The 16,352-nt window shown below is 39.6% G+C and overlaps 2 long non-coding RNA genes across 6 annotated transcripts in view; one reads left to right on the forward strand and one right to left on the reverse strand.

The window, feature by feature from the left end:
* Positions 1-16,352, reverse strand: part of LOC310691260 — a 218,811-nt gene that overhangs the window by 159,558 nt on the left and 42,901 nt on the right. The window lies entirely within an intron of this gene.
* LOC310691273 overlaps positions 5,684-16,352 on the forward strand; it is a 146,872-nt gene continuing 136,203 nt past the window's right edge. For 4 of the 5 annotated variants that reach the window (XR_014518437.1, XR_014518438.1, XR_014518439.1 and 1 more), the window contains exons 1-2: positions 5,684-5,822; positions 6,292-6,342. This is a non-coding gene — a long non-coding RNA (uncharacterized lncRNA). Of the gene's footprint in view, positions 5,823-6,291; positions 6,343-15,452; positions 15,597-16,352 lie in introns of those variants that run through there. The other variant, XR_014518441.1, reaches the window with a different exon arrangement.

A 16,352-nucleotide genomic window follows, 5' to 3' on the forward strand; every position in this document is an offset into this window, starting at 1 on the left:
AATTTCTTATAGAGGTCCCGGCTCAAAAAAAAAAAAAAAGTATCCAAATGCATTTTTAAAAGAGTATACTTTAGGATAAAATGCATTTAGAAATGTATACACTGAAATAAAAATACACATTTCAGCACATAAATATCATTTCAATATGATTTTTAATAAGGATTCTATGAGGATTTTTTTAAAAAGTAAATTGATGTGAAAATGGGATGGAAGGACTTATGAAAAAGCACATGTGAAATTTACACAAACAGAAGATAGAGATGTTCATTCCCATAAGTGCTTCCCATTCTTTTTCAGATTTTTATTTAAATAGTTTTCTTGGTTCTTCGAGTACTTGAGGGCCTGTTCTACATTTCATTCTCTTGTAAGATGTATTTCTCTTGAAAAGTACAATGCGGTGAGGGAAAGGGGGGGGGAACCTCCTGATACCACAGCTCTTATTCCTTGCCTGCCTTAGCAGTTTGAAGCAACTGTCTTCAGCAGAATTGTGATGGAATATTCTCAAATGAGCTTGGATGATGTCCAGTTGGCACAGCTCACACATCCTCCAGGTGTTCAGTGACAGGAACAGTGGAGACAGCAACAAAACCTGCGAGAAATATGGAGGCAGCTCCAGAGTGAGGTAAACATGCCTGTTCAAGCAAATCCTAAATTTTTCCGGGACTTTGTATGAAAGAGTGGGTGAGCGATTCTATGCAGAAGTTCTGAAATGTAAGATTCAAGGTTGGAGTTTCATCATCTGCCTCGCCGACCTCAAATCGTCCTGAACGCCATATATTATTTAAATGCACAAGCAATGGCATCCGTAATCATCCTAGCATTTACTCTCCTCGACTTGTTTGTTTCTGAAGGTGTCAAAGCCATTTGTTTGGACCTTTGCCCCTCCAGTCCGAAGCATGAATCCGAGAGCAGCTGAAATGTGCACAAGTGCGTAACAGTAAATGTCAGGTTTACAGGTCAGTGGGTCTGTAAAAAATAAACAGAGGGGGAGAAAATCCCTCTTGTCTGTAAAAAGGGCAGCCGGAGTAATTGACAGGTGGGATCTATACAAGAGAGTCTTTTGTTAATTGTTTGCAAGCATATCCTAGAATAACTCCAGAGTCAATCAATATCTCTTTTTTTGCAGACCCAAACTAACACCTCCCCCTTGCAAAAAACATTCCCAGTGAGGAACCATCCTCAGAGAAGTACAAGTACATTTCCTACATGAGACACTGTTTCCATTAGATTACCATTGACCTCTTGCTTCACGCATCCAAGTTGGTAATTAGACCAGTGTTTTTCAACCACTGTTCTGCGGCACACTAGTGTGCCGCGAGATGTTGCCTGGTGTGCCGTGGGAAAAATTGAAAAATTCGAAAGATTTTTTTAAAATAAAAAAGTCAAATTTTCGCCCACTAGGCGGGCCTCGGACTGTGTCCACCCTATTTTCCATCCGTCCTGGGTGGGGATCAGATCGGATGGGATCGGATGAGAGCGGTCCGCTCTCATCCGATTCCCCATAGAGAGCAGCGTGGCTCTGACATCTCCCTCTCCGCACACAGTGGTGGTGTGCCTCGTGATTTTTTTCATGAAACAAGTGTGCCTTTGCCCAAAAAAGGTTGAAAAACACTGAATTAGACCACTCTTTCCAGCAAGCATAAAACTGAGCTATAGAACAAAAGCCACTTTTCCTGCTGGTGAGTTTACACTAATAGGTTTACAAACCTGTTTGAATTTATCTGTATTTTTGATTAATATCTTCTTTTGTTTTAGCTCCTGTAAATGTCTCTTCATGTTATCCCTCTCCGAGCCCTAAACTCTTCATTTTGGACTGAGATCATTCCTCTACAAATGTCTTTCTATTTGCAATTGGAACTTTGATCAATGAACAGCCTATGTCCCAAGAAAGAGAGCCTTCAACTAAGGGGAAACCTTAGAGGATGTCTTGATGGTGTTAATACAAGGACCCTGGACATAGTAATTTTAATAAAATTCTAATTCTGTGTTTTCATCTTTTCTGCTGTAAAGTCATGTATGTTGTTCTTATGGCCTTTTTGCTGCTTCTTTTGATTGCCAGGGTGTTTTCGCTGTCACTGCTTTTAACAGGTTTATTCTTCTTGCATGGATCCAAATTTTTTGTTGCAAAGCCTGATAATGAATAAAATGCTTTGAAATTCACACTTAGACCAAACTCTGTCTCTTTGTGACTGGCTCTGTGCCCCCACTGCCATTTGGCAACTGGTGGGCCTCAGTAATCTTTAGCCATCTCAAGTGGGCTCTGGGGTAGAAAGTTTGAGAACTCCTGCGCTAAGGATTTTTTGTTGTTCTATTGTTGTGCCATTGGATCTGAAAGAATCAAGGTGTGCCTAGACATTGCTAGGGAAACAATGGATGTGGAAGGTCGCAGGCAGGGGAAATTGGTAGCCACTGGTCCTCTGTGGCCGCAGCATTTGAGTTGCCCCAATTTCCAGCAAATGTGGGTTTGACAAGATAGGGAGCAGCCCTCCCCTATGCCACTGGGTAAAAACCAGTGGGCCTCAAAATGCAACAGTGGGGAGCCCTCCAAACACAAGCTAACCTCAGGTTAACCACACAGACCAGTTGACCTGTAACATTTAGATCCAAGCCCATTTAACACCATTATAACACACCTTGGAATTACAGTGGTACCTCGGGTTACATACGCTTCAGGTTACAGACTCTGCTAACCCAGAAATAGTGCTTCAGGTTAAGAACTTTGCTTCAGGAGGAGAACAGAAATGATGCTCAGGCAGCACGGCAGCAGCAGGAGGCCCCATTAACTAAAGTGATGCTTCAGGTTAAGAACAGTTTCAGGTTAAGAACGGATCTCCGGAACGAATTAAGTACTTAACCCGAGGTACCACTGTAAGTAGGAAGTATTAATTAGCCTAATTTTATAAGAAGGAAGAACACGCATCAACATGAATGCAAGCTATTTTCTCTGTTCCATAAAAAAGTTGCCATATCAGAATATCAAATTTCTTTACTTTTTTGAATAAAACCTGCTCTTTAAATAAGAAGTCTTTGACTTTAAATAATAAAAAGTTTTTGACTTCCCTCTAAATGCTGCATGCACCTCCACTACCCATCGCCCTAATATGGAAAGTGAAGCAGAACTAAAGTTTTGAATATATTACATTAGGAGCTTAGACCAGAAAGATGAGAATCCAGTAACACTGAAAAGACACAAAGGACAGAACCTGTTATAAATGATTTCTGCCTCAGAATTAGAAGGTTGGGAAGGCAAAGGCTTAAATATTCCTGCATTCAGAAATGTAAAATCATTGATCGAAATAAAATAATATGACAGTAGTGTGTTTTAAAAGGGAATGTATTTTTTTTCAGGTGTACTACCTCTTGGAATAAAGTTTATAAAAATGACCTTAGTATGTTTAGTTGGACTTGTAAAGACTTTGCAGTGTTTTAACATAACCCGGGGGTCTGATTTATCATGAAATTCAACAAGTAGATATTAACTTTGTCCAGTATATTCATTCATGGCAATAACTCCATTCATTTCTATCATGGCAGCCCCATACCACTTATTTTGGAACAATTCTAAAGGAATGTCTCAGATTTTCAGCAAGGGTGAAGGAAAGATTTGAGCAAGATTTGAAGGAATGTGGGAGCAACTCGGGCAAGCTAGGCTCAAGGAGACTGAAGGGAAGGCATGCTGAATATTTTCAAATATTTAAAAGGAAGAGAAAGAGTAAAGAAGAATACACATTCTACAAAGAAGATGAAGTTCCAGCAAAGGGATACAAAAACTTATGGAATATGCAGAAATTGTGAAACTTAGCGGAAGAATGAGAAATCAAGATAGCAAACTTTTTATAAAAAAATGTACCATATTTTTCGCTCTATAGCAGTGCTCCCCAACCTTGGGCCTCCAGCTGTTTTTGGACTACAACTCCCATCATCCCTCGCTAGCAAGACCAGTGTTCAAGGATGATGGGAATTGTAGTCCCAAAACAGCTGGAGGCCCAAGGTTGGGGAACACTGCTCTATAGGACGCACTTTTTACCCTCCAAAAATTAAGGGGAAATGTGTGTGCGTCCTATAGAGTGGATGCAGGCTGCACAGCTAAGCCCAAAGCCAGAACAGGGAGACGGAGTGCTACGGAGCGCTCCATCTCGCTCTTCTAGCTAAGGGATGGCTGCGCGGAAAGCCTCTGCAGGGCAGCGGGGTGCCTTCACCCCGCTGCCCTGTGGAGGCTACAAAGGCTGTCCCCGAAGCAAGAACAGCGAGATGGTCTCGCTGTTCTAGCTTGGGGGTGGTAGCCGCCTGAAGCCCCCAGAACACAGAGGGAACTCCCGCTGCACTCTGAAGGCTTTGGGTGAATGCACCTTGAACGCACCTTGTTTTAGAAGAGGAGAACAAGAAAAAAAAATTCCCTGTTCTCCCCCTCCTATGGGCCGGTGCGTCCTATAGAGCGAAAAATGTGGTAAATGGTTTGTTGACTATTTACAGATAAATTGTAAACAGATAAAAAACATTGGCAGGATTATTATAATCACCTGCAGTTTCACAAGAATGTGTATTCGAAGAAGATGAATAAATGAGCACAGTATGTTAGGATATGCAGAAGATTATAAAAATAAATTTAAAGAACCGCAGAAAGAGGGGAAAGAAAGTCAGGTTTTGAAATGTCAAAATGATTGTAAAATCAGGGAAAGTTGGGAAATAATGGGAGGAGGAACAGGCAGAGCTGGAGCAGCAGCTGGCTGACTTTGTCCCTAGAAAGCATCCCAGATCCTCCATATTCCAGAGCCCGGCAGGCCTTAGAAGTAGGAGAGCAAAGAGCTCAAAGACAAAGGGCACTTAGTGTCACCCATAGAGGAGGTGATGATGATGACGAATGAAGAAGTGGGAGAGACGGGGGTGGAGACTCACTTGTGACAAGGCCATTATCCAAGAGGATGGGTTCTATAGCCTCTCTCTGTAAAGTTTGAAATAAAAAAGGACTGTGAGAAACTTTTCCTTGTTTTTATACTTTCCTGGGCAACCAGCCGGGAGCTGCCGACAGCAATCCTGACAGCTAAGCCTAGATTCTGAGCGAGGAAGAAGTTGAGGAGGACTGGAAAAAATTCAAGGACTATTTGCAAAAGTACTATAAGTTGTTTGAATGTTAAGATTGTGCACAATTAGGAAACGTTATGCTCCTGCAATTTGATTAGGTAAATGACAAAGTAAGTTATAACAGAGGAAACTAAGACAATTTGAAACAAATATATTATGTTTATTACAAAGGTACTAAAATTGAACTACAATTTTTTTTTGAAATTGGTAACATAATAATTGAAAGGTACAGCAAGTGGTGAAATAAGGTAATAAATTGCTGATAATGTTAGTTCAAAGAATGCAATGTTGGGAGGACGTGAGGAGGTCCATTGGAGAGTAACTTATGGAAAGATAATATGAAATATCTTCAAGTTTTCTTCTTTCCTTTTTTTCTTCTTTTTTCTTCTCTTTTTATATCTGTCTACTTATAAAATTTGTTTCTTGCTCACTGTTTTGTAACTGATTCTGTGAACTAATGGAAAGAAACGCAATAAAAATTTTTATATATATATAAAAAGATTCTGTTGAGTACAGATTCAGGCAAACACCAGTGTTACTGTTTTCTCTGGCTGAATCGCATGATGATACTGCAGTGGTCAGTTTCTCTCATGACCGCATCACAAACACTTTGAGGAGGAGGCTATGTTACAAGTTCTTCTGTGGACTCAGGCGTGGGGTGGGGGGGAAAGAACTGCATTTTGCCTTTTTCATTTTTAAAAAAGGAAACCAAGCTAACGAGGGAAACAGTCTGACCTCAAGTGAGTAAGGAGTGGAGAGGTGGGGATTGGGATAGGGTTGCCGTCAGAAAAGTTGTTGAGTGTTTTTTGTGGGGGGGGGGTTAGTTTTACCCAATTCTGGGCGTATGGCAACTCTAGACTGGGATATTTTATTAGGAGAGGCAGGCCTAGGCTTTAATCATAGGGAATTGTTTTCTAATCACAGTGATTTGTGGGAGGGATGTTCCGTTCAAATGATGTTTCTTTTTCACTCCTGGGAAAGCAGGCTGGATGATTAGCATCCTTTCCAATCACTTTCTGCTTTCTAATATACAATTAAAAACTGATACTTCAATCAGTTTCCTTTCATTCTGCTGCCTCCCTCCCATCACAGATTGCTTTAGACTGGTTATGACTAATTAATTTATTTATTTGTTCCTTGTTTATTCTAAACTCTTTCTGTCCCCCACTCCCCAAACCATTCTGTTTTTCTCTCTTATTTTTTCCTTAGGTTTCTGCAAACCTCTCTTAGAGCCTGTCATCTCCCACCCTCAACCACCATGTGCATGTGTTGATTTTTAAGCTTTTCCAGTTGTTTTCTCCCAGTTTTCCTTTGCTTGCTCAAAGTTTTATCTACCTGGCTTCAATTTTTTGGTACCTCTGATTTCATTGCATTGAATTCTTGCCATCCAGTATTATAGTTTTTATTAAAGTTTGGTTCCCTCTCCCCTCTAGGTCTGGCATTTCCCCCCCAATTAGCTAAGTCTGCTTGACCCTTAAATAAGTTCTCAGCTGTGTTGATCATTGACAGTCTGCTATTATCCACTTACCTGGGGGGGGGCATTCCTCAGTGTCACCAGCTTTCAGACTGATTGCCCATGAAACACTGCGAGAGGTCAAGTGGTTTCTGTTCTACCCATCCCAAAATAGTAGTGTCCCCTGAGAAAGAACCACAGCACCTATTGTTTTGAAAGCTGCCAGCTTCATCTCCACAGAAGCCTCAACCATGTCTACAAATTTCATTCATTCTGGCCAAAAGGGAAGAATTTGCACTTTGACAAACGTCCCATCTGCAAAAGAATTTCAGCTTGCCAGATGGAACAACCCCAGCCTTTCTACCTGTCTGATGTTCTGCCCCCCCCCCCCCACTTCTGAGCCAATTTTGCATAAGCAAAAAATCTTGTCCAGGACTTTTTGCTGGCAGGAATAATCAGGTTAGCAGTGCCTGGAGGCTTTTCATTTTCAATAAAACTTTGGGGTGTATCTGCATGAAAATCCCAGGATGAAAAATTTGGCAAGCTTAATACACTCTGGAGAGGTTCCTTTGCCGAAAACTTCATCCACTTCTGTGAAAAGGAGTGGGGAGTTACAGCTTTTTTGGATTTTCCTTTATAGTTAATGTGGGAAACCAGTGATCTGAATTTAACTGATCTGATTCTGACATAAATAAGCAGTCAAATTAGAAAGACACAGAGTAGATGCTTTCTAATAATACTGATCCAAAGCAAATCCAGTTATCAGTGTGTTCCCCTAAAAATAACGGCGTAGGACAACAGGGCTAACATTGCTAGATTCTAGTCAGATTTATCTCCCAAAAATCTGGATAAGCAAGTATGCATTCAGCTGACAACTAAAAATTAAAAGTATGAGGACAACTGTACTTCCATGGGGAGGACATTCCATAATAGGGACACCACAACAGATAAAGCCCTCTCTTCAGTCACCACCTCACAAGTCATGTCCATGGACAGGATCACAAACAGGGACGCCCCTGTCGATCTCAAAACATGAATTTGATGGTTTTGAGGGAGCTACTCCTGTAAGTACTTGGGTCCTAAGCCATTCTGAACTTCATATGCCAGTACCTCAGAGGACAAGCAAATACAATAGAAGATAGTGAGAATGTTGCACTAGAAGGGACCAGCCTTGCATATTCTTAGATAAATGGACAGTTGCCTGGCAACAGTCACCAAATGAAGATGCCTCTAAAAAAACCAGCCTGTGTTGACGGACTTCCGGTTGAGAGCGACCCCGTCGCAAGCGGGGATTTTTCCGAGCGGAGAATCCCGGGTTTTTCAGAGGATTTAGGTGTGTCACAGGGTGCAGTGGCCCCCAGAAGTAGTGTCTGGAGGGTGTCCAGACACTCAGGTTCCCGCGGAAGCCGAAACGCAGACCACCCGGCCGCCAGGTAACTCCCAAAGGGAGCGAAGAGTGCGGCGGGGAGGGAGAGCAGGCTGAAGGGAAGCCATAGCTACCTCCGGGAAACGAAGCCCCGAGCTTGCAGGGGGAGCGCTTAATTCTCGATCATAAGAAATTCGGACCTAAACTGCTTAAAAAGAAGTGGATTTTAACATCAGGAAGGAGCCAGGTGAGAAATACATAAATACGAGATCAGCTGTCATCTGCAATCAGTTTGAACGCATTATATAAGCAAAGCCGGAGAAAAGAGAAATGAGTTACCGCTAGCGGCTATTGTTTCTTTCCCCCCTTTTGACTCGCTAAAAATAACTTTTTAGAAGACATAAAGTATCTTAAGAAGAAACCAAGTTAAAAGGGGGAGCAGAGGGTTTAAATTTGGAACTTTGAAGGTCCTCTTTGTAACTGTGAGGGAAAAAGACAGAGAAAACGATCCCAGCTTCACTTTTTTAAAAAAACTGTGCAATGGAAGAAGAGCTTCCGACTCCATTACTTGTCCCTTTGTTTGCCTTTTAGTAACTACGGAAGGATTTTTTTCTTTTTAATTGGGTTTTTTTTCTGCATGCATCTTTTGAGTTACATATCTACTGGTCACCTATAATTTGGATTACAAATTTATTATTATTATTATTATTATTATTATTATTATTATTATTAGGAAATCCCTAAATAAAGTTTGACTTTGAGATCGCTCTCTTAACTTTTTGGAGTTTGGGCCCCTTGTGGACAGAAGGAAAATTACAATTTGTTTTTTTCCGCTTGCTCTTCTTTGTTCTCTTTGACTTTGCCGATTTGTTGTTTTTGTCCCTCTAGTGGGGGCTGGATGTTTTTGGTTCTTCCCTTTCTCCTCAGCAACGGATTTTGGTGAATTATTTGTTTGGATGGTTCTTTATTTAAACATATGTGAGGCCTAACTTCAAGAAGGATTATATTTTTTCTTTTTTTCTTTGTTATTTGGATACAACTTATTTGGAGACTATTTTAAATTCATCAATATAATTATGAAAAATTTATAAAACTTTTTAAATTTTTCAGCATTAAAGTGGATTATAAAATTAAATTGGAAAAAAGAAAAAGTGGTTTATAAACTGGATTATAATTTGATTATAAAGGATCGAAAAGGATTAGCCTAATTGGTGGCAGAAGATCTGGAACCTCAAATTTTGAATTAATTTTCTTTTTTTCTGTTTGCTGGTGGAGAGTGAATTTCTTGGGGGCACAACTTGAATAAACTGGAATATAAATTGGATTATAATTGGAATACCGTGACTTTTAAAAGGAATAGCCTAATTGGTGGCAAGAAGAATATATTCATCTGGCTTGTGTCTCCAACTATTTATTTTTTAAATAAATAGATCCGATTGGGCTGAAGATACTTCAAGCTTTGAAAGTGGAAATTCAAAGTGGGAATAAACAAAAGACTAATTATAAATTTTATAATACATAAATTATCAAATTTGAACTCAATTGGATATATTTGTATTTGGGGTTAGGTCTACATAAGATTGGTTGAAGTGGTGGTGGGATCTTATTTAACACAAGTCTAATTTGGATGACTAAGTGAGAAGTGTTTAAAGTATATTTGTGGGAATGTCTCACCAACCGAAGAAAGGAGAGGAGGGGGGAACACCAGGAGATAGAAGAGGATCAAAGCAGGAATCAGATTTCAAAGGAGAAATATTAAGAATGTTTGCAGAAATTAGGCAAAGTGAAAAGAATTTAGAGGACAAACTAGAACAAGTGGATACGAGAATTGAACAGGTAGATACGAGAATTGGGAAAATGGACCCAAAAATTGACAAGACAGTAAAGAAATTGAAAGGACAAATTAAAGAAGTATCTAAAAGAACACAATCTTTGGAAGAAGGAATGAAGAAGACAAGAGCTGAAATGAAGGAAGTGAAGTGTGAGGAAGAGAAAAAGTGGGTTTATCAGAAGTTAATAAGTCACAGGAGGAGATATGGGATGCAATTGCTATGAATGAACTGAGGCAGAGGGAAGTGAACCTCAGGCTGAGAGCTGTGCCTGAGGTTCAAGGTGAAAATATCAGAGAGAAATTAGTAATGGAGATAGTGCAATGGCTGGAGCTACAAAAGGAAGAGGTCGAGAGAACTGTACAGAATGCATTTAGGATGAGAGTAAGAACAACCAAATCAAGGAAAGTTCCTGGAGATTGCTTAATTACTTTTAAGGACAGAGAATTGAGAAATTTGATACTTCAAAAAAACAGAGAATAAAGACTGAATATTGATGGGAATTATATAATTATTTTTAAAGATATTCCAGTCAGATTGTTGAAACGAAGAGATCCATATAAACCATTGGTCCAAATGCTTAAGAGGAACAAGATTGAATTCAAATGGGAATTCCCAGAGGGTATTTCCTTTGTTTACAAAAGCAAGAAACACAGACTTACCAGTCCAGAGGAAACAGGTAAATTTCAGAGACAATACAAGGAACTAACAGCAGAGGAAGAAGGAGGAGGAGGAGCAGTGGGAGGAGTAGGTCCTCTAGGGGGGAAATATCCGGAAGAGAAGGAGGAGAAGAATGGGGAAAAGACGGACGAGGAACAAGAAGAGGAAGAACAAGAAGAGGATATATTATAAAGAACAAATAAATTAAATCAATTTTAATCAGGAGGTCATCATGGCGTTGAAATTATGGAATTGGAACATCAATGGAATGAACGATAGGAAAAAACGAAACAAAATTGAACAATATTTAAAAAAGAAAAACTTGGACATTATCTGTCTTCAAGAGACACATGCGGCAAGGAAACACAGAAAAATTTTGATCAATAACAGATTAGGAAATGAATTCATATCTTCTGACAAAGGGAAAAAGAGAGGGGTTGTATTATATGTAAGGAAAAAAATTGAAGCTCAGCAAATCTTCAAGGACGAAGAAGGAAGAATAATTGCTATTCAGGTCAAATGGCAAGGCGAAAAATTAATAATTGTCGGGATCTATGCACCTAATGGAAACAAGACTGATTTCTATAAAAATCTGGAAGAAAGATTATTTGAATATATGGATAAAAAAATCATATTAATGGGAGACATAAATGGAGTAGTTTCAATGGAAATGGACAGATTAAGACATAAAGAAGTTAGCAAAGAAGGAAAACTATCCAAGACTTTCTTTTCAATGATGAAAATCTGTAACTTAATTGACATTTGGAGACTCAGACATCCATTAGAGAAACAGTTCACATTTTATTCGGAACCAAATCAGTCAATGTCAAGAATAGATCAAATTTGGGTCTCAAATGAATTAACTCCAAGAATTCGACAAATTGAAATTCAGCCAAGAGTAATTTCAGACCACAGTCCGATAAAATTGGAGATTAAAGGTTATGAAGAAAGATCATTTAGATGGAGAGTTAATGATTACCTCTTGGATGACCAAAAAATCATACAAGAGGCGCAAAAGAAGTTGATGGAATATTTCATGGACAATACTAACAAAGGCACAAAGATGAGTACAGTTTGGGACACAAGTAAGGTGGTAATGAGAGGATTCTTCATCCAACAGAATGCGATTAAAAACAAGAACAGAGAGAAAGGAAAGAAGGAAATTTTAAAAGAAATAATGGACAATGAACAAAAATTAATCAAGAAACCGAACAATTTAAAAATAAAACAAAACATCAAAGTTTTGCAAACGCAGTTCGCAATGATAATAAACAAAGAGGTGGAATGGAATATTAAAAAGCTAAGACAAAGAAATTTTGAGTTTGCCAACAAGTCAGGTAAATGGCTTGCATGGCAAATTAAGAAAAGAAACGAACAAAACACAATCAACAAAATTATTGTGGATGGAGAAGAGATAGATAACCCGAAAGGCATCAGAAAAGGATTCTTGGACTTTTACAATCATTTGTATAGAAACAGAGAAAAGAACAATATGAAGAAAATAGAAAGATATTTAAAAGAAAAAAAGGTGCAAAAGATCCCGACGGAAAAGAAAGACAGACTGAACGCCCCAATTGAGAATGAGGAAATAATAGAGGTCATAAAAGAATTGAAAAAAGGAAAGGCTCCAGGACCAGATGGATTTACATCTAGTTATTATAAAGAACTGAGGCACACCCTGATGGTACCATTGAAAGAAGTCATGAATAGCATTTTGAAGGAAAAAGATATTCCGGAAACTTGGAAAGAAGCCTTTATCACACTTATTCCTAAGCAAGATTCCGATTTAACACAAGTCAAGAACTATAGGCCGATTTCATTGTTGAATATAGACTACAAGATTTTTTCTGGAATATTAGCAAAAAGATTAAAAAAGGTATTGCGAGAATTTATTCATGAAGATCAGGCAGGTTTTCTTCCAGGCAGGCAGATGAAAGATAATGTTAGAAACATAATTAATACTTTGGAATATCTGTCTGCTAGGAATGAGAAACAAGCTATATTAATGTTTGTAGATGCGGAGAAGGCATTTGATAATATATCATGGGAATTTATGTTAAAAAATTTAGAATACATGGAGGTGGGGAATGATTTTTATAATGGAATAAGGGTGATTTATACAGAGCAAAGAGCTAAATTGATTGTGAATAATGTAATTACAGAAGAAGTGAAGATACTGAAAGGTACAAGACAGGGATGTCCTCTTTCGCCACTGCTATTCATAATGGTTCTGGAAGTCCTTCTGAGTTCAATCAGACAAAATGAATTAATAAAAGGGGTGACAGTAGGTCAAAACAAATATAAAGTTAAAGCTTTTGCCGATGACCTGGTAATAACAATAGAAGATCCTTTAAAAGGTTTAAACAAGGTGTAAGAGGAGATTGAACAATTTGGCAAGGTGGCCGGGTTTATATTAAATAAGAAAAAAACCAAAGTAATTGTTAAGAATATGGACCAGAGTGTAATAGAAACAATGCAATGAGAAACAGGGATTGAAGTGGTGAAGAAGGTAAAATACTTGGGAATATGGTTAACGTAAAAAAATATTGATTTATTTCAAAACAACTATATACCGGTGTGGAACAGAATCAAAAAAGATCTGGAAGTTTGGGGAAGGATGAAACTTTCTTTTGGGGGCAGAATTTCAACGATCAAAATGAGTGTGCTTCCAAAGATGTTATTTTTGTTTCAAATGATTCCTATACTTAAGGACTAGAAGGGACCAGCCTTGCATATTCTTAGATAAATGGACAGTTGCCTGGCAACAGTCACCAAATGAAGATGCCTCTAAAAAAACCAGCCTGTGTTGATACACCACCCTCAGTTCTACAGGTATGGGGTTATATACAAATACTACTACTACTACTACTACTAATAATAATAATAATAATATCAGAGAATATATTCATAGCAAGTAGCTTACTGTTGACATGTGTGGGGAACCTCTGACCTTCCAGATGTTTCTGAACTACAACTTCCATCATCCATAGCCACTAGCATGATGGGTGTTTAAGTTCAGCAACATTTCCAGGGCCACATGTTCTCCACACCTGTGCTACAGTATCAAAAGACTGACCCAAGTGACCAGCTGTTCTACTCAAGCTACATATGACCCAGTGAGGAATCCAGTATGAACTACCATGGGAAGTGAAACAGGTTGTTATCTTATCAGTGTAGCATAGTGGTCACAGTGTCAGACTAGGCACCTGGGAGACCTGGGTTCAAATTCCTTTCAGCCTTGAAGCTCGGCTGTCTTCCTGAGCCCAGTCAGCCTAACCTACCCACCAGAGTTATTGTGAGAATAAAATATGGGGGAAAGGAACGAGTGCCATGTGTGTTAGCTTGAGGTCTTTGGAGGAAAGGTGAGATATACATGCAATAAAACAAGTAAAGAAATCGGGCAACAAAGCATTTTCTCTGTAGGCTGTCATGCGCCAAGGATGCCTTTAAGACGCCGGTAAGAAATATGCTGATGTGTGCCCTGTGTTGCATGGCTCCCAAGGATTTATTTTTAAGGGACACCCGGGGCAAGCAAACAAACAGGGAAAGTGGACTTCCATCTAAAACTTAATGAAGTGTTCTCCCCCTCCCAGCCTTCTTTCATCCACCTGTGCTAAAGAGACTGGTGGGTTGTAGCATCACACAGGCACCATTCTAATTACAATTTTCTGAAAGTTAAAAACCAAAGGAAAAGGGAAGGGTAGGGAGCCAGTTTCTGTTTGGGGGAGGGAGGGAGTTGTTCAAAGACACAGAAGCTTTTTTAAAAAAAGCTTCTGCAACTCTTTTGAAATTACTGAAAGGTATTCATTAAGCCAAGAGTTTGTTTGTTTTCCCGCCGAGATTAGTAGGAGGTGGTTGATGGCCAAGGAGATCAAAAAGTGCTCGGGCTACTTGTTGCGCAGCAGAGGCCAAAACACAGAGAAGTAATTAGAAGGTCAAAACCCACCATCATAATAACCAGAAGCCCACCGAGAGGAAGAGGGAGGCTTGGTGGAGTCGCTACTTACCTTTGTTGCAAATGTGTGTGACCAGTCAATTGGGGATTGCATTTTCACTGAGGTGGTCCAAAGGAAATGTGACAACATGGAGCTTTCTTTCTTATTAAAATTTGTTGGGAGTTTCTTTTTTGGAAAGTGTAATACTTCAGCAAGGGAAAGAGGTGTGCACAACAGCTCGTGCTTGCTTTTGTTGTTGTTGTTTAGTTGTTTAGTTGTGTCCGACTCTTCGTGACCCCATGGACCAGAGCACGCCAGGCACTCCTGTCTTCCACTGCCTCCTGCAGTTTGGTCAAACTCATGTTAGTAGCTTCAAGAACACTGTCCATCCATCTCATCCTCTGTCATCCCCTTCTTGTGCCCTCCATCTTTCCCAACATCAGGGTCTTTTCCAGGGTGTCTTCTCTTCTCATGAGGTGGCCAAAGTCTTGGAGTCTCAGCTTCAGGATCTGTCCTTCCAGTGAGCACTCAGGGCTGATTTCCTTCAGAATGGAGAGGTTTGATCTTCTTGCAGTCCACAGGACTCTCAAGAGTCTCCTCCAGCACCATAATTCAGAAGCATTGATTCTTTGGGATGATGGGAGTTGTAGTCCAACAACAGCTGGAGACCCAAGTTTGGGAAACAATGTTCTAGGGCTGAGATCTTTTCAGGTTTTAGAATATGATGTTAGGGTCATGGTGTCCCTTGGGCTGCTTCAGACACTGCCTGTTCCAGCAGTCTACCCATGTTCTTTTCATTTCACACTTCAGCTGAAAGCCACAGGACGAGAACCCTTTCACTCTCACCAAGGGACAGAAGGACCTATCAAGTTTGGTGCTTCCAGTTTCTCATTTTTCCAGCCTCAAATTCAGTTCTCCAAATTTTTGGAGCAATTTTGATTTTTTTTAAATCATACGAATTTTCAGCATTTTGGTGTACATTTCTTCCAATGAACACATTTTTGTAGGCAGTTTGGACTAATGTGAGCATTTTTGCAAGCATTTTCTCCCAATATTACGCATTTTGTTTGTTATTTCATTTTCACCAACCTATTCCTTTTCATATTATTATTTTTTTTCTAAAATAGGTGTGGCTGGAGAACAACATTGCAAAATTCAGAAAAGTGCGAATTTTGGAGGATGGCTTTGTTTCGATTTGCACATTGTTTCAAAATGTGTGGATCAGATAGGTTTGCCTTTAAATTCATTGAGTCAAATTTCTCTTCCATCCCTTCTCTCACCTTTTAATAATAATAATAATAATAATAATAATAATAATAATAATAATAATAATAATAATAATAATTTATTATTTATACCCCGCCCATCTGGCTGGGTTTCCCCAGCCACTCTGGGCGGCTTCCAAAAGAATATTAAAATACTATGATACATCAAACATTAAAAGCTTCCCTGAACAGGGCTGCCTTCAGATGTCTTCTAAAAGTCTGGTAGTTGTTGTTCTCTTTGACATCTGGTGGGAGGGCGTTCCACAGGGAGGGCGCCACTACCGAGAAGGCCCTCTGCCTGGTTCCCTGTAACTTGGCTTCTCGCAGTGAGGGAACCGCTAGAAGGCCCTCGGTGCTGGACCTCAGTGTCCGGGTAGAACGATGGAGGTGGAGACGCTCCTTCAGGTATACTGGACCGAGGCCGTTTAGGGCTTTAAAGGTCAGCACCAACACTTTGAATTGTGCTCGGAAACGTACTGGGAGCCAATGTAGGTCTTTTGGATTACACCCTTGCCAGGTGGGTTAAAAATAGATCTGTGAAGTTTGTACTACACATTTGAAAACAGCTAGCTCCCTTTCTTTTAGAGAGTGGTGTAGTGCTTTAAGTATTGATCAGAACCTACGAGACCAGGGTTCAAATCCCCACTCAGCCATTGAAGCTCACGGGGACAGTCAATGCTTCTACACCTTGCTTAACAGGTTTGTTGTGAGGATTAAGTGAAGAGGGGAGAAGCATGTACCTTGTGCTCTTTGGGATATAAA

This window comes from Podarcis liolepis (genome assembly GCF_965112155.1).
Source record: "Podarcis liolepis genome assembly, chromosome: 1".
Taxonomy (NCBI): domain Eukaryota; kingdom Metazoa; phylum Chordata; class Lepidosauria; order Squamata; family Lacertidae; genus Podarcis; species Podarcis liolepis.